Raw genomic sequence first — 322 nt, forward strand, 5'->3', positions numbered from 1 at the left:
ATCAAAGTAAAAATGTATAAAGTTAACAATTCTCTAATGTAAAATTTCGAATTAAAAAAAATCGAGAGTTGGTAAGTAGTCGCAAGTTAGTATCTAAATCATGTGTTAATCGCTAAAGCGTGGGTATTTATGGCGATATTATGACCTAAATGCGACTATATTTTCTAAAGTGTTAGATTGCTAATTTAGTTGCAAAGTCGTGGCAAATATGCGACTGTTTTGTGACTATATGTAAAAAATGTTGAAAAAGTCAATATGCTTGAGTGAAACAAAACCTATATATAATATTACAATCACTCAAGTGACTATATTAAACATAATC

This window comes from Camelina sativa, chromosome 15, assembly GCF_000633955.1.
Source record: "Camelina sativa cultivar DH55 chromosome 15, Cs, whole genome shotgun sequence".
Taxonomy (NCBI): domain Eukaryota; kingdom Viridiplantae; phylum Streptophyta; class Magnoliopsida; order Brassicales; family Brassicaceae; genus Camelina; species Camelina sativa.